Below are 5619 nucleotides of genomic sequence, written 5' to 3' on the forward strand. Positions count from 1 at the left end.
CTAATCCTCTGTTTTACACTATGCTTGTTAATGTCCTATTGGTCAAAGAAAGTCATACGGCTAAAACCAGAGTCAATGTGGGAGGAGGCTACATGAAGGCACACATACTGGGAAGCATGATTCATTGGGGATTGCCCGCATACCAATGTACCAAAAAAGGCTTGCTTAGGATTACATGGTTATCGAATGGAGTAGCAGGGACTTGAACCCAGGTCTGTCTGACTCCAAAATCCATGCTCTTCCCTCAGGGCATGGCTGAGGGTAGCTCTATGGCAGGCTGGCATTTGTGGCCAGACTCTGGTGGTGAGGTGATTTTCCATCTTGCCTCCAGCCCACTCCGACTCCCAGCACTCCATGATGTCCTTAAACCTCTGCTGCTCATGTGTCAGAGGGGAGAAAAGTACCCTTCTTCTGCTGGGCCCCCTCTGCCCTTCTCTCTTCTACTTCAACTACAGAAAGCTATTCTTACTTCCTGCAGAATCCCAGCCAGGACAGTGGTGGCCCTATCACTTCTGGCCTCTCTAGTCACAGCAGCATCTTGGCTCTAGCTGCCCTCAAGGCACACATACTTCTCTGGACATAACTTCTATTTTAAGGGATACCCTAGGAAAGCAAAGATCATGGGAACAAAGACAATGTCATAGAGAGAAGCCCAAGTTTATAGCATGTTGTTGTCATCCCAGTGGACTTCCAGTCTACCTACCAGCTGGGCCATTCCGTGAGATAAGTCCCCTACCCTGACTCCTGTCTATACTTAGCCAGAGGCTAATTTGAGCTGTGGGAACCCAGCCCCTTCTGGCTCCTGCCCGTCTCTGACTGAATCAAACCCCTGTCAGTTCCACCCACTGGTCTGACCCCAAGGATTTCTATCTAGGTGAAAAATGCCTTTTTCCTGGTCCTTCTTTATTCCCAGTTACTGTTGGCTGTGAGCATTGTTCACTTTCCTAGGGTCGGACTCTCAGTCTCCCCTCTTCTTAAGGTCCCAAGAGGGTAAGCCATTTGTTCAATACCCTATCGTGAGCTGACGGTAAAGCTGGGGCCTTGAACCTGGGGCATGATCTTTAGCCATTATTTTTGCAGGACCCCCAGCACTCCCAGCCTGAATTTTCAGGGTCTGAGTAGAGCTCTCAGATGTTCTGTCTCAGTGCGGAGTGAAGGCTAACAAAAACCAAAGCCTTTGGAGAAAGAAGAAATGTTCTCTGGATGCCGCATAGATGACCTTGGGAGGTATGTGTGTGGGGTTCACACTCATACCCAAAGAAAGGTCATGGTCATTGAAAAGCCTTTGATGGAAAAGAGTCTGAAATGGAGCCCAGGAATGTCATCATGCAGCTGCCTAGGATGGATATGGAACTCTCTGTCAGACCAGGCCAGTTCTCCTGATGTAAGATCAACAGGTTGAGGTCCTGGGATATGGAGCTCCCAGGAAATGGACTGGATGCATGAGATATCTAGGAATTGATGATGTCCTGTGTGGTCTCACTGAGGGAAACCAGGCAAAATCTGGCAACTGACCTGTAATGGCCAGGGCTCTTGGCTTTGAGCAACAGGAAGCAATTCTGGTCTATTTAAACTAAATAGGACTTTATCAAAAGGATCTTTGGGAGTTCACAAAATAACCAGGAGGGCTAGAGAACTGGGTTTGGAAAGCAAGCCAAACAAAAGAGGCTGTGCAATGATCAGGACCACAGCCAAAGTCAGGTTAACCCAGTGACAACCTTATCGCTAAGTCCAGGATGCTCAGACTTACGCTGCCACTTCTGGACATGGATATAGTGCTTGCCATCCCAGGAATAGAGTGTCACTGCCATGGTGGTTGCCACCCTCCTCCAGAAGGGACCTCTGTGCTTCCTGCATCTCTGTATTCCCAGCTTCTGACTCTGAGTCTTTGATGAGGCATCTGATTGGCTAAACCTAAGTCAGGAGCCCATGCTAACTGCAATGGCAACTGGGAAAATGACTATCTGGAATTTTTAGCTTCTCTAGTAGGAGACAACCAGGAAGATGGAGAATTTGTTAAATATGGTAGTGGGAGTTGGATATGGGTCAGCCATATACCTGCCTCACCTGGAAAAATGTAGAGAAACTGTCTCCAGTGAGTGCTAGAGAGTTGTATGCCTCCAGGGACAGCTTGAGCTTATCTTCCCTTCCTCCAGATGATGATGGAATGTGTGTGCATGTGTGTGTGTGTGTGTGTGTGTGTGTGTGTGTGTGTGTGTGTGTGTTGTATGTTGTGTTTAAGGACAGGAACACGTTACATGATGTGTGGTCAGGAACCCTGGGCTTGATCCTTAGTCCCCTCTACCTGTTGACCTTAGACAAGCTATTCTCAGTCTAGGGGCCTCAGTTCTACTTCACCACATGCTGTCTAGCCTTTGAGCATGCAGAAACTGGGTGGTAGCTTCTGCTGTCATGTTGGGACAAAAGATGCCCCAAGATTGCCAAAACCCCAAATGGAATGGGGCCATCAGTGCCATATAACAGATGAGAGTACAGGTTTTCAAATCGGAGAAATTGGAGTTTACCAGCCATGTGAACTTGCACACGTTCCTTAACTTCTCTAAACCTTAGTTGCCTTAATTGACAATTGGAGGTGAGCTGGCAGGAACTCAGCCTTCATTTCAAACTGGTCCTATGGTGCTTCTATGTTCTACAGAAGTTAGAAAACTAAAAACTACAGTTAGCAGACACCTTTGTAGCTGAGGCTATGGATGAAAATTAGATTTCAGCAATTAGATGCACTTGTGTGAGGTTAGGAAGGTGCAGTGAGGCAGATTCCACTTGCTTGCTACTCTGCTGCTGCGGCTGGAAACGTGTGTGTTTACATTCTAGTGTTTGATCAGTCTAATTGTGAGTGTTGAGAGGTGCTGTGGTGGCAGCAGCTTCCTGATCCTTGGATGACAGCTACAATAGTGTATAGTAAGTCCTCACTTAATGTCATCGATAGGTTCTGCAACTTTAAGCGAAACGGCATATAACAAAACCAATTTACCAGAGGATAATTGATATAAACAAGTATTAAGTTCCTTTATCATCTCATCAGTGTTATAATGAAACAACATTGAACAAAACCACATTATTGGAGGACCTGCAGTACTCTTGAAATTAAGGTAGGGTGGTCCCCTCCCCCGCTACCTTCCTGATGGTGGCAGAGATGGCAGCAATCTTGGTGGCCCAGCTCAGTGGTGTTATGGGAGTCTAGAGCCTGCCCCTCTGGCCCTCCCAATGATTTTTTGTAAGCACCTAATTTCCTGTGTTAAATCTCTTCTTGTTTAAAATAGCTGGAGAGGTTTTCTGTTTCCTGCAACGGAACCCTAACTACAATAGTGGTAACACCCACTGCTCACACAGTTGTTGGAATGAGGTGAGATGGTAAATACTACACAGCTTTGCAAACTGTAAAGCCCTTTACAAATGTTAGTCTCCCTTTTTGTCAGGGGAGACTAAATGTGATAGAAACACGCTCGCACTTAGTTCTGTTAGAGCTGCTGGGGCAGAAGATAACCTGAAAGAATTCAGGTAATTTGGGTGGGTCACCTGTTTTCAGAGGCCGAAAAGGTCTTCCTATGTATTCAGAGAGAATTCCACCTCTCTGTCTACTGTTAGAGCAATGACTGTCCCCACAGGTGTGCCTTAGATATCTGGAAAAGGTGGCAGGCTTCCTGATGTGGTCAGCTATCACAGAATTCTGCCCTGCCAGTACATGGGGTCCACCATTAACACCACTAGTTGGTTTTGAAGCCCACTTTAATTCCTAACCCCTCCCAGTTAAATCTTTGACTTTATAAAACCTTCCCTTCCCCTCCCATCAAGTTGGAAGGATTTCCCTTTTTATGGTGAATAACATTCTCATGGCCATGGCATTGGCCCATTCCTATAAGAGTTTCCAGAGACAAAAATGAAGAGAATGTAAATTCTCCAGGGTTGCTTGGGAAGAAGTTCAAAACACAAGGGGCCTAAAAGCTGGAGTTGGGGAGACTGGGCAACCCCAGCATAAGAGCGCTGGGTGCTAAGGGAGGAGAGGAACACAGAACTGGAGAAAGGGACATGAAAGTAAAGGAGGACTTATGGAACTTCCCACTCTGTTTAGTGAAAGAATTGCTTTTCTCCCCTCATGGATCCAAATCTCTCACCTTCCTGGTGTCCCTCATCCTCCTATGTCTTGTCATGAAATGGGGACCCTTTGTGGAGTGAAGGGCCAGGCAGGTGGCCCTGGGGGCTATGAAGCTGGGTGGAAGCTGAGCTTGGGTGTGCTGCTGGAACAATCCAGGCTCCACTCCAGCCCACCAGGGGGCTTGAGGCTGAGTGGGTGAGATAAACCGTTTCAGTGGTTTTCAGGCGCCCTAATCAATTGCGAGGCAGGCAGGGTGAAGCCTCTAGGGACAGATAAAGCAGCTCTGCGCTCCAAGCCCAGTTGGAGCCAACGTTTGTGTGGTTTGAACTTTTGTGTGGTTTTGACAAGTTCGCTGGACTGTACTGGGGTGGTTTACTCTGTTTTCAAACTTCAATACAGAGAAGCAAACGGCCCTGGACCCTATAAGCCATCCCTGAAATGACATAAGTGGCTTGTCCTCTTTCTCCATACAGTCCTACAGGCTCCGGGAAGAGAGGCTGGGTGTGTCCAGGCCATATCTCTGGTTTTCGCCTGTGGCCCGGGTGTTGACGGTTTTAGAAACGCTCCCTCATCCCAAAGCAGGCGAGACCTTCGCGTCTGGCAGTTGAGCTGCTTCAGGTTTGATTTTCCGCTCGTGCTTGCAAACTAGAAAGCCAAATGCCCATTTTCGGATTCCATCTTCAGCAGCGGATGACTCTGGGACGCGCAGTCGCCCGGTGCAGAGGAAGTCCGGGACGCTGGGGACACCGCCTGGAGCCTCCGCGCATAGCACCGGGGCGTTTTTTCCTCCCAGCTTGAGGCTCCTCGTTTAACCTCTAATATTCCAGAAAATTGGAACGCTCGCAGACAGGCCTTTGGAGAGGCTGCGCGCCCCAGATCCGAGCGCCACCGGCGGGCACTCCACGTGCCAACGTCTGTTGCGCTTGTGGGCGGGAGAGCAAGGCTGCCCCGCGGGGCGAACGGAAGCTGGGCCAGCAGGGACCCATCTGACAATGCCCTGAGAAGCCTGTGCCAGCCTGCGGGGACACAGCAAAATAGAACCAGGAACATGTGCTGCTTGGGAAGGAAACTCGGGAGCCTGGCATATTTCAGTGATGCTCTCACCCTCCAGGGACCTTCCTGCCTTCACAGAATGTGGGGACCAAGAGAAGAGAGCATGGAGAGAGAGAAAGGGAAGTGGGAAGAAACTGGTCACGGAGGCGGCTATTTTTAATCTCTGCTACAGCTGCGTGTGTTTCTGTGACCAACTAGGCAGCGAAAATTAGACTGGCTCCCGCTGGGTGGGGCAGGGTGGTTGCAGGAGTGGGAGGTGAGCAGCAAAGGGGTGGAAAGGGGGAAATCCCTGAGGATCCAGCAAACCACAGTCTCCAGAAGCCCTCGCTGCGCAGAACAACCCTTCTGCTGTTCCTGCCTCTGATGCATCCGCTTTAAACCCTCTTATACCCACCCATCCATCCCTACATCCCTCCCTACATCCCTCCCTACATCCCTCCCTACATCCCTCC

This window comes from Pteropus vampyrus, unplaced genomic scaffold, assembly GCF_000151845.1.
Source record: "Pteropus vampyrus isolate Shadow unplaced genomic scaffold, Pvam_2.0 Scaffold404, whole genome shotgun sequence".
Taxonomy (NCBI): Eukaryota; Metazoa; Chordata; class Mammalia; order Chiroptera; family Pteropodidae; genus Pteropus; species Pteropus vampyrus.